The sequence below is a fragment of the Anolis carolinensis genome, chromosome 3 (genome assembly GCF_035594765.1).
Source record: "Anolis carolinensis isolate JA03-04 chromosome 3, rAnoCar3.1.pri, whole genome shotgun sequence".
Classification (NCBI taxonomy): domain Eukaryota; kingdom Metazoa; phylum Chordata; class Lepidosauria; order Squamata; family Dactyloidae; genus Anolis; species Anolis carolinensis.
In genome coordinates this window covers 102,744,389-102,756,841 of record NC_085843.1, presented here as the reverse complement: position 1 = coordinate 102,756,841, position 12,453 = coordinate 102,744,389, and the positions used below count along the sequence as shown (strand labels likewise).

The 12,453-nt window shown below is 38.6% G+C and overlaps 1 protein-coding gene across 3 annotated transcripts in view; it reads left to right on the top strand.

Moving 5' to 3' along the window:
- Window positions 1-12,453, top strand: part of shroom2 (shroom family member 2) — a 154,169-nt gene that overhangs the window by 79,128 nt on the left and 62,588 nt on the right. The gene's annotated exons all lie outside the window — the stretch shown is intronic.

Below are 12,453 nucleotides of genomic sequence, written 5' to 3'. Positions count from 1 at the left end.
GCCTCCAAAGAAGGAGTCTCTACCACACTCCAAGGCAGAGAGTTCCACTACTGAACAGCAACTTCCTCCAGGCCAGGAAGTTCTTCCTAATGTCCAGGTGGAATCTCCTTTCCTGTAATTTGAACCCATTGCTCCGAGTCCTAGTTTCCAGGGCAGTAGAAAAGAAGTCTGCTAGAATACGTTAGTCCCGAGGGATCTCAAGGCTGGCAGACTACCATCTCTGCCTTTTGGGCCATTTGGGTTGAGACAAAGGATAGTAAAACCGAAACACTGAATATCCCAAAAAGTCTTTGTAATGCTATATCTTAAAGAAACATTTAAGTGCTGTGTTGGGTTTTTTTTATTACATAATCCCCCAACCAGTATTGGTAGGGGATTCTGGAAGTTATAGTCCAAAAAGTTAATTTTCTAAGATATAGCATTAAAAGAGTTTGTGTAGAATAGGGAAAAGCACTTGCTAGTTTCTAAGGAAACCCAAAGAGCTCTATAGCACATATTCCAGCAATCTAAACCCAGCCTAGCTTGTATACTTTGGCTTATACCACTCATGCTGCTACTCTTCCTAGTGTAAGCTTTGGATTCTGCCCTTTTGTGTGTGTGATTGAGAACAGTCCCCCAAGATGTATTCTATAAATCTAAATTAAATAACGCTGAAGTGTTCATGATCCACATCCAAAATATGTCCTTGGACAAGAATGAAAGTGTATTGAGTTATGTGTATTTCCCCGCAAGATCCAGAACATGCTAAGCAACCATTTTTGTCAGTAATGCTGGATAGTAGAGGTTGGGAAAGGCTCCCACTATAACCTGGTGCAACTAAATAAAAATCACAACTTTTCCAGTGTCTACAGTTGTTCCTTATGAACAGCTAAGTAAAAAGGTGAACCTGACATGCTGACAAGTGAAGTATGTTATTTTTGTGCAACCTCCCATACATGCAGCATTGTAGCAAATGTCAGCTGTTTAAGCATTAACAAGACTCATGACTACATAATAGTTTCCAAGCATTGTCAGTTTCTTATTTAGTCAATTTGCATGTCACTAATGCAAGCTGGAGCCCTTTAATGATCAGTAATGTATTAATAAGTTTCATAATTCATAACATTAAAAGATAACAAATAAAAGTATCACTTAGAGCAGGAGTTCTCAAATCTTTTCAGTCGCAGAGCCCTTTTTGAAGCAAAGGTTTCTCATGGAGACCCAAGTAATATTTATATATTATATTATATACAATGTATAAATATCAGGCATTGGCAAACATTTTTGACCAGCCTAAACTTAACAGTATTTCAGTGAAGGACCCCAGGGTAGATCTAGTCCAACCCCTTTCAGCCATGCAGGAAAAACACAGTCAAAGCATTCTTTCAGACAGTCACCCAGAATTTGTAATAGTAGTAGTAGTAGTAACAACAACAACAACAACAACAACAACAACAACAACAATAGCATAAACCCCAAGGGGCATCCAGTTCAACTCCCTTCTGCTATGCAGGAAAAGCACAATCAAGGGAGGGAAGCTTTTGTTGGCAAGGGAGGCGGGGAAGGGGGAGGAGCAAGAAAGAGGAGGAAAAGCTTGGGGAGGGAACAGTGGAGCCCCTCAGTATGCTTTGTGGAGCCCCAAGAGCTCCATCAAGCACACTTTGAGAACCATTGACTTAGAATGCACTCCTGTACAGGCGGTCCCTGAGTTACAAACATCTGACTTACAAATTACTCATAATAAAGAAGAAGGGTTGAGATAACAGGAAGTGAGAGAAATCTACCCAAAGGAAGGGAAATTCACTCCTGAAAGAGTTATCATGGGGAAAACTCCACGTGTCTCCACTGAATTTTTATCACCAATCCTTATTTCTACAACAAGCCATGTTTCAAAATCCAATTATCATAGGAACAGGAAGTGATGTGAATTTTTTTTGAACAGGGGCACAGACAGCAAAACAAACACCACATAGTTGTTGACCTTCCCTATGGAGCTCCCGGTGGTGCAGTAGGTTAAACCCTTGTGCCGGCAGGACTGATGACTTGAAGGTTGGGTTGCTGACTTGAATGTTGCCAGTTCAGATCCAACCTGGGGAGAGCACAGATGAGCTCCCTCTATTGGCTGCAGCTCCATGTGGGGGCATGAGAGAAGCCTCCCACAAGGATGGTAAAAACATCAAAACACCCGGGCATCCCCTGGGGAATGTCCTTGCAAACAGCCAATTCTCTCACACCAGAAGCGATTTGCAGTTTCTCAAGTCGCTCCTGACATGAAAAAACCCCTTCTCTATGTCATCCAAAGCTAAAAAAATATATAGATGTTTGGCTGGAGTTACATCTTCCAACTTACAAACAAATTCAACTTAAAAACAAATCTGCAGAACCTATATTGTTTGTAACTTGCAGACTGATTGTAATTACTTTCCTTTATTTGTTGAACATAATGGTCTAAATCCGATTGCTAGTCCCAAATAAAGTAAATTCACTAAATCAGTGATAATTTAGATAAATTCCTTTCAGTAAATCGGTCTACAGCATTTCAGTTCGGAATCTCCTCTAAATATATTTTACCACGAAAATTCTGTAATAGGAGTCAATTTAAAAACATATAACAAACATCACAAAACTTGAACTGGGATTAATAGATTAGTCACACTTACTTTTTAGTAGACATGCATTAGTTTACATAATATGACTACTGAAAAATCTTTTTTGTTCTCATGTTTATATCAAGAGAATGTATTTATTTATTTAGAATTATTTTGCATCACCTTCCAGCTCACAAGGGCTCCTGAGACCATGAATAAATAACAAACAATTACAACCAAACAATGATTAAAAACATTTTTAAAACATTGAAATTTTCTAAAAGCACCATAAAAGCAATCTTATAATCTAGTTTTAAAGCAATTTAAAATAGCAATTTTAGGTACTGGTGTGTAGAACAGCACCGCTTTGTCTGCTTAAAAGAGATGAGGCCAGCCTAACTGCCTTGGCTAGGAAGTAGAGACACTGCTGCTGGGAAAGCCTTGTTATGTTTATCCACAAACCTAACTTCATAAGATGCTGGGTGTTTGCTAAAGTCATCATTGACTAGTGTTTGTTTGGTTGTGGATGGGAGCGACAAGTGAAGAACAGAAATCATACAAACAGATGACACTTTAACATATAGTGTGAATAATTTCAGGGTATTAATTTATATAGCCAGGAACTATTATAACAAAATTGTCTGGATTCACATCTATTTGGTTCTCTTCTGGCTTTTAGTTTGGGAAAACTTTCGTAATGCATCATCCATTCTAAGCAATGTAGCAATCTTCATGATCTGTTTACTTGCTGCCCTTTAAATCTGCAGACATTCGACATCATAATTCATTGCTTTGTGACCTCAGCTTCCTTTTAGGTATTCTGAAGATTATGAATGTTCATCATCTTTTATTATTTACATAAATATCTAGATACTGGTAGGAAAATATTTCTGGTTTGATCTCCACAGACAGCCTTTGCCATAAGTGGAGATTGCGTGATTGAGTGAATATGTTAGATGCTATGCAGGGACTGTTAGGAATGGGTCTGAAAAGAAAATTGACTGTAAATTGGTGGTCTTACATAAATACATGGTGCACTTTTGCAATACTGGTTACCCCATAAGCTGGAGCATCATTCTTTGATGGAAGGTTAAACTACTGGATCTTGATATAGTATTTAATGGGCTGGTTGTGGCCTATATGACGTATCTTATACGGATTGTCTGGGCCACAAGATCCCAAGAAGGCAATTTCTTATCGCTACCACCTTCACAGATTTGGCTCCTGCAGAGGCTAGTATTGTTTTTAATATTGTTGGTAGTCCTAGTTTGGGGTTGATGGTTTTGGTGATGGTTTTGCATGGCGTGGACTAGGAGGACTTTTGGACTTTTAGATTTTTGGACTACAGCTTCTATGATCCTTTGACTTTGGCCATAGTATATGGAGCTGCTGGGAACTGATATCCAATACATATATATAATAACTGTCCTTGGTGTAGTGGGAATGAGCAGAAAAATGGCTTCCTCTCCCCTTGTATATAAATGAGAGGGCACCCCGTAAAATTAATGGGGAGCAGGTTCAGAATGAAGACAATTTTTCGTTTGCTTCTTCACACAATGCCGAATGTGTGTTTGCCTTCAAGTCACTTGTCAACATATGGCAACACCATAAAACATCATAGAATTTTATTAGGCAAGCATTTTGAATTCAGTTGGAACAAAGCAGTGGTGGCCAAGTTAAATATGAAATTAAGTGCATATGGTTCTCTGCAGAGAGACTTCAGTGGCCGTTCTGCATTCAGAATGGTCACCACAATCTCTGTGCAAAAAACTGCATGCATTTAATCCCTATTTAAAATAACTGCTGCCAGTTCGTTCTACCTCCAGCGCCTAAAAGGGCTCTCCCACATTGCTGCTAAACTCTGTTCAGGCCAAAAAAGAAGGTGAGGAAAGAAGGGCTTGCTTGTTTTCTTTGGTTTGGGGGAAGGAGGGTTTTTGGGATGGAAGCACTTCCTGCCTCTGTCTTTGCTCTGAGTCCCTATTCCAGCATTGACTGTGTATAAATTGACATAGGTTTTCGGAGTGATATTGGAGCCCCATGGCCTAGTGGATTAAAGCCTTGTGACTTGAAGGTTGGGTTGCTGACCTGAAGGCTGCCAGGTTCGAATCCCATCTATGGAGAGCGCAGATGAGCTCCCTCTATCAGCTCCAGCTCCATGCGGGGACATGAGAGAAGCCTCCCACAAGGATGGTAAAAACATCAAAACATTCGGGCGTCCCCTGGGCAACGTCTTTGAAGATGGCCAATTCTCTCACACCAGAAGCAACTCAGGTTGCTCCTGACACGAAAAAAAGAAGTGATATTTAGTCATAAACTTTCCACATATATATGGTAGTTTTCCACTTACTGCTTGGCTAATTAATAGAGAATGATGTTGCCGTACTTTCAGTATAATGCATGGGACGTTTAGAAACTATGAACCCTAGAATATGTTGTCTATTAACAATAACAGAACACTATGTTTTTCTGTGCAATGAAATATATTGTCTTGAAATAATGTATCACATCTGCAAAACAGATTCCTGCCATCTTGCCTTGTTTTGCTTCTGGGAAATGCCAAGAATATATAAAACCTAGTTAGCTACAAATCAGCTTGTAAGAGCCTCTATGGCCCCTTCTACATTGCCATATAAAATCCTGATTATCTGCTTTGTGCTGAATTATATGGCAGTGTAGACTCTGATAATTCAGTTCAAAGCAGATTATCTTCTTTGATAATCTAGATTATATAGTAATGTAGAAGGGGCCTTGGCCTTTATTAAATGGAACTTTTACATATGAAATCTCCCTTCTGCCTGGTACTTATCCCCTTCTAATCTTTTTCCATGTAATAGAATTGCAAAGGGAGAACTGTACGATGATCACATAACATTTCTTGCTATGTGCGTACTTTCTACTCTGTTCTTTGTCTTCTCCTCAAGTTCTGGATATAAAGTATTTCAATTAATTTTACCACGCTTAGCTCATAATACCATAGTAATAACCCATTGCTGAAGCAAACCATAGGGGGGAGGGGAAAAGACACAGTCCTGGGATATATTGTCGGTCTCTTAACCATTATTGTCATATATCAGAAATGCTATCTCTGTACTAGGCTTCAGCTGGGACTGTGCATTTAAAAAGGCCTTCAAGAGCCAATCTCGGTCTGATCAGAAGGCACAACACAGCCTATCTACCTTGTTGGGCCTGTTTTTCTTCATGTTCCTGGTTGTGACCTGAGTGTCATGGTCTTTGATTTGCCATTTGTGCCCCCTGCTGTCAAAGTGCAGTATTTTGTGTGGCCATACTGGCTTTTATCCAAAATTACAACCATTGATATGAACTTCAATTACAGTAGAGTCTCACTTATCCAAGCCTCGCTTATCCAAGGTTCTGGATTATCCAAGCCATTTTTGTAGTCAATGTTTTCAATATATCGTGATATTTTGATGCTAAATTCGTAAATACAGTAATTACAACATAACATTACTGCGTATTGAACTACTTTTTCTGTCAAATTTGTTGTATAACATGATGTTTTGGTGCTTAATTTGTAAAATCATAACCTAATTTGATGTTTAATAGGCTTTTCCTTAATCCTTCCTTATTATCCAAGATATTCGCTTATCCAAAGCTTCTGCTGGCCCGTTTAGCTTGGATAAGTGAGACTCTACTGTGCCTAAGGAATATTAGTGTGAGCACTATGTAGCTTGGTTTTGCACAGAGAATGCTTTTTGTTTGACAGAAGGTTTTTTTTTTTGGCTCTCCTTCATGCTTTAGTAATATAAAATATGTCCAGGAAGATTGAGAAGTTTTAAAATGCTCAAATAACATCATAAATCAATATAGGGAGGTGACATTAAAAGGAACTATGCTATCCTGAATCCACTTATCTGGATGTAAACTGCACTGAATTAAGTAGGACTGAATTAAGTTGTAAACAGCTATGTACAGTGTTTTGATGTTAGATTATGGCATCCGAGAGGGACTTGTCACATAGTTGTGGAATGTTTGTGTTCTCAGGAGGGGAGGGGAGCCATAGCTATGCCATCAGGCTCATTGTGAAAGCAAAGCCAACAGCCTGAGTATTGTACTGTGAGTCCCATTGTGGTACGGCTCCTATTGCACCACATGGCACCAGGCATCATTTCCCTGTGAACATTGTCACAGTTTGCTAGAAGGCTTTTGTATTGTGTCAGATATGAAGCTACGCATTGAAAAGTTATGCAGCACAACCTCTGACGCACCAGCCTGAGATGCAGCCTTTCAGCCAATATCTGCTGGGTTTTGAAGGATAAAAAAAAGATTGTGTTTAGTAGGGGAAAGAAAATGGATTGATATGTGATCATTATTATCGACCTAGTGAATAATTTTAAATAATGTTATGAATAGCTCAAATTTGTACTCTGTACCCAAGACATTTGGTGCAACGTCCTAATATGCATTAAGAGAAGTAGTTGGGTGCCTTTCCTTATTGCAGTTAGGTTTAAAGAAAGTGCCTGAAAGGGAGAAAGATAGAATCAAAAAAAGAGAGAAAAAAGAGAAGATCTTGTAAGAACATAGATAAATTGTTAATCATATTGTCTCATCTGCAAATGGATTAGCGTGTTGGTACGATCTTACTATTTTCTGTTTGGAGTCAGAAAGACTACCACCCTATTTTTGGAGTCTCATTTGAAAGTAAAACTCGCTTTTCACATCTGCACAGCTATTCCTCTGCTTTTCTGTTTGAAACTAGATAATGGAAAGCAGATCTGGAACTGTGTTAAATCATTTATTTTTCTATACAGAGCAGCTTAACACAACCCAGACTCCTATTGGATTGCAAATGTAAAGGAAGAACTAAAAGTGCACGATTTAGACAAGGATGTGGCAACTGAAGCATTATGTATAGTACACAAACATGCAGCATATTATTAAAGAAGTATTAGAATACATTCTGTAAGCCCTTTATCCATTTTACAGGTGGAAAGAGAGGCTGGTAGTCTGTATCCTTAAAATTTAAAACATCTGCAAAGTAGATAAGCAAGCAAATCAAGCCAAATCCTATTTTGAAAAAGTTCACTGCAGGTAATTCCAAAAAGTTGGACAACTTACTCACAAATTAAATCTTTTTTATGTTTCAAGCTGCTGTTGAATATTTTAACACGCAAAGCATTTGCCATGCTACCATATGGACAAAGAATTGAGCATTTTAACAGTATTTACTATTACATAATTCCCTTTTCACCCCTCTTTAAGAACTGAAAGAGGCATATTTCCCCCTTTTGTTTGCAAATATAGCCTGTCTTCTTCAGCCGAAATTACTTGACCATCATATAGCACTCATCGGTGACAGCAGTAAAGATAGACTACTGGGCTCCTGCTGCTGTCACCATAATAACAGGGTACTGTATAGCTGGGTTACCTACCCTGAGGCTGCTACTCTCGGTGCATCATACTCCAGATCAGTGCGGTAGAGTCAAGAGTAAATGTGCGTAACCAGTTAGCAACATTAACCCAGCAGCAGATCAAGTATTCTGCGTTTTCATTAAAATTGGTGGCCTGAGATGTCTGTCTCACTCTGATTAATTGTACAGCCAGTAAAGGTCTGACTCAGTACAAAGTCGTTTCCTGCTGCCAAGGTCCAGAACCAGTGTAAACATCAGGTGCAGGGTGAGGCAATTATTTCTTTACACTTTGGTGGAATATATACAGACAGTCCCCGAGTTACAGATATCCAGCTTATATACAACTCATAGTTAAGAATGGGGCTGAGACAACAGGAAGTGAGAAAAATCTACCCCTAGGAAGGAAAATCCACTTCTGGAAGAGTTATGCTGAAAGGGTGTCTCCACTGAAGCTTTAGCAGCAATCCTTGTTTCCACAACAAGCCAAAATTTTCAAAATCCAATTATCACAAAGACAGAAAATGAGGTGAACAAGGACAGACACAGCAAAACTAACACCTTAGGGGTGTTAACCTTCCCTATGCTATCCAAAGCTAGCTGTTACTACTTACATACAAATTTAACTTAATAACAAACCTACCAAACTGGCCTGTTTGTAATTTCGGGACTGCTAGAGCTAAAAACCTTAATTTGATTATAAGATATGGTGCTCCCTCCCCCAACTATCCTCTGGGGTTTAGTACCCTATGAGTATCAACATTTGTGGATCTTCAAGTGCCATTATGTACAATTGCAAAGTTAAAAGGTGAACAACTAAACACATGTTTGGGGGGGGGGGGGGGGTTGAGAACTTGGGGAATGACAGAAGACTACAGTAAAATATGCCTGCAGATCAGCATAGTTCTTGGTGTGTGGCCAATTAAGATCTGCTTTTTGAATGATCCCCTGCCCACATGGCCAAATATTTTTGAGCTGTGCTTGTTTGAATCTGCAAATGCAAAACTCATGATTATGGAGGGCCAACTGTACTTTATTAAACATATTTGTAACCCCCATGTAAGCACATTTGACAACGTATTAATGAATATATAAATATTCTAAATGAATTAAATACATTTGTTTATGAGAGAATTAAACTCTGTAGGATTCTTCCTCTCCATAGTATATATACATATGCAGGACATAATAACTCAGTCAGTAAATCAAAGGAACCCTGAATGAATACAAAATAAAAATGAAGTTTGTTTTTAAAGGGTATTTTGATGGTAATTGCCTATGCTTGTATCCTTTTGCCATCCATGATGACTGATGAATGTGGAAAACAATTTAATAAGAGTACTTCCAATGTGGATACACAGAGTTCGGCATCTTAAGGCCAGGAACTTAAAGTCTCCAGTTTACAGGCTGGATTTCCCATATGCTGTACCATTTAAATGCTTGCATTCAGGCACTTTGGGGAACATGTTGACATTAAGTTAAATATGTGCATACTTATCTTAAGGGAAAGATGCAGTGCTAAAATTCCTTTTCATTTGAATGCTGGTGGAATCACCGTGGATTAGAGATTTTTTTACAAATATGCGTTGTAAAGAATGGCTTTCTATTGCCAGCACATTTCTGGTCTAAAATCAAAGTGTTTGTAATGACCTTCAAAACCCTAATTGGTTTTGGATCTCAGTATTTGAAGGAGTGTCTCTCTCTGTATAGTCAATCCCTATATAGGAGAAAGGCAGAATAAAAATAATGTACAGGGTGTTTGAAAAAGAACTCCCTATTCACCATTTAATTTAAATGGTGAATAGGGAGTTCTTTTTTAAACACCCTATACATTAAAATATATATCAAGTCTATTGGAGGGACCCTATTCTGTTTCATACCAGTGGAAATAGTATATTATAAGAAAGGACATACTGTACTGTGGCTCTTTGGTTGTGAAAATACCTTATCCTTGGCTTCATCCTGGCACCAAAAACTCTTTCGCATAGTCTCTAGGGCCAAAATGTACATGAAGCTAAATCGCTTTAACCTTTTTATATGTTTTTATTTTAACTCTTTTTATCTTAAATTGTTCAGGACGTTTTAACTCTGTTTCAATTATTTAAATTGTTTTAAATGTAAAACTCTTCTTGGCTTCTCAAATTGATTTGACTGTATGCTTCCCTGAGGCCCCATGATACATGGAGGGGGTATAAATATTGTAATAGGGAGGGATATAAATATGTGAATAGCTGACCCCTATGAAGGCAATTGCTGCCTCCTACAAGGCTGCCCTGAGTCCCCCTTTTAGGGTGAGAAGGGCAGGATTCAAATATGAGGGGAAAAAAATAATAAATAAGGCAATGATATTGAGTTTGTTGCTTTGACACACACACACACACACACACACACACACACATATATATCTCCCCCGTCTTTTCCCAAGTGCAGAATCTCTGAAAGTTGGGAAAATGTGAATATAAATAAAAATTGTGAACATGGAAATCTTTTGGAATTTGGCCATAGAATTGTGTTGAAGGATCTAGAAATGGACCTATGATAATATATTTTTTTCAGTCACAAACAGGGCAGCAGCAGAGGCAGGGGCGGATTATGCACAAATAATCAAATCGACAAGTACTTACATAATTTGTTGAATACAACAAATTATTAAAAGCACAGTTACCATAAATCATTTCCCCAAGTTCACATATTTGTTCATTTTCAAGGGGGGTTTCAGACTATGGGTCCTCCATGTGAAAGTTGTATTTGCAGTTATATTATAGGAGATGAAACTTAAACCAATATAATCTTAGGAAGTACACCTCATGCTTTCCCATCAGCTGAGGTTACATAGTGAATGTCCAAAATATTATGCATCCAAGATCTTAGTGTTTGTGGGGCATTCCGGAATGAACTGTCCTATCAATTCATTCTGGGATTACAGTAAGAATTCCACATATCTGTTCCACTTAGTACTGGATTGTTTTACTTGTTAATTACCGCTACTGGAGCAGATCACTGCACTGCTATTTATTGTTATATACATCTGTGCAATGCATAACAACTACATGCAGTAGCTGTTGTGCCAAAAGATTTTGGCCAATGCAGTAACTGGTTATTTTATTTCTGAAACAACCTTGTGCTGCCAGAATAAATGATAAAAATAGAACAGCTTCTTCTCAAAAGGTGGGCAGGAAAACACAGTTTTGACCCATACAGTGAGTTGTGTTTTAGGAAGTTGTAATTTTATTTATCTGGGAAGTGAACCTTATGGGAAGGCACATTAATTGTACTCTGCTTGCAGTACATTTAGTTAAGTCATGTTTTCCCAGAAGTGATTACATGGGAGGGTCAGAGTTAGAAAGCATGTAAGTAGCCTGGTTCCTGATTATTCTTTTTATGTATATAGGCTTTCAAGATGTAATGATGAACTTAAGCCAAAATATTAGTATTATGCAATACATTGCAAATTGTGCAGTTCTTGAACTGCAACCCCAGTGGAAGTTACAGTTCAATGACATTTGGGATTTACACAATACAATTATAGCACTGTAATTCCACTTCAACTGCCAGGTTCCAACCTGTCAAATACCTGGATTTCTGGTTAAGGAAAAGGTACTTAAAATTCTCAGCCAGAGGGCTCTAGTGCCTCGCCAAACCTCAAATCCCAAGATTCAACTAAAGGAGTTAAGATGGGACAGGAGTACTGCTATAACTGTATGATACGAAAGGGCTCCTGGCAGATACTACATTGTCCTGGGATTCTAATCTTAACCTTTTTGTTTTGATCTGTTTCATTTACGCTCACATTCCAGTGCAGAAAATGTTTTGGGTGATCACATATATCCTATATATCAGGGGGTTGTGTTAAATCACATCTGGCTTAACAACATCACTCAAAGAGTAGTGTGCGGTGATAATCAAATCTGCTATCATTTGGCTTTTTGGAACTATAATGGATCCAGATTCCCCAACCCACCGTCACCTTGTTTTATTCATTTTGTACTTGCTCATCCATCAGCTCAAGAACATATGGATACCAGTTTTTGGTTGATTTTCACAATTGCTGTTTGGAATGTTGGTGACATGACAACAGGACCAGCATCTATACCTGTGTGGTGGTGGTCAGACTCCCAAGCCAGAACCTGGGGTAGCTAAGATCAAAGCCTTCTGAGCCACAGAACTTTTTGGATGGTCATAAACCAGCCTATCCTTCAGTCAAACTTCTATCTAGCCCCACTCTGCCTGCCTTCCACAGGGATTTGAAAATCTGGATGTTCCAGTGTGCATTTTGATGACGGTTAGTTCCTGTTCATCAATGCCCCACCCAGTTTATTGATAAGGTTGTACTCTGCACTTTACCCCTCGCCTGTTACTACAGTCTGTTTTTTGCACAAGTCCATGCCCAGCCCTCCTTAATCTGTTCATTTCTATCGTATTCCTGATTGCTGGCTTGTTGAGTTTGTTTTTAGTTTTTAGTTGGTGAATTTATTGTATGTTTTAGGCCTAGTCTCGCTTGTAAGCCACCCCGAGTCCCA